The 270-nt window shown below is 72.6% G+C and overlaps 1 protein-coding gene across 1 annotated transcript in view; it reads right to left on the reverse strand.

Annotated features, from left to right (window-relative positions):
• Nucleotides 1–270, reverse strand: part of GPT (glutamic-pyruvate transaminase (alanine aminotransferase)) — a 6,027-nt gene that overhangs the window by 2,252 nt on the left and 3,505 nt on the right. The window lies entirely within an intron of this gene.

Raw genomic sequence — 270 nt, forward strand, 5'->3', positions numbered from 1 at the left:
CTCGGTCAGCTTGGCCTTGGCCGCCAGGTCGGCCAGCACCGCCTGCTTCTCCTGCGGACGGAGGGCCCATCAGGCGCGGGTGCAGCGCCCCCCAGCCCGGCCGCTCACCGCCCAACCGCCCCCCACGCCGCTCCACTCACCGCCTGGAACTGCGTGAAGGAGGGGTCCGAGGGCTCAGGCGGGCTGACCACCATGTCCAGCACGGCCTGGCCCGGCAGCGGTGGGCACAGCCGCACGCTCATCATCTTCTGCATCTGCTGCTGCACCGTG

This window comes from Myotis davidii, unplaced genomic scaffold (genome assembly GCF_000327345.1).
Source record: "Myotis davidii unplaced genomic scaffold, ASM32734v1 scaffold1509, whole genome shotgun sequence".
In the NCBI taxonomy this organism is placed as follows: Eukaryota; Metazoa; Chordata; class Mammalia; order Chiroptera; family Vespertilionidae; genus Myotis; species Myotis davidii.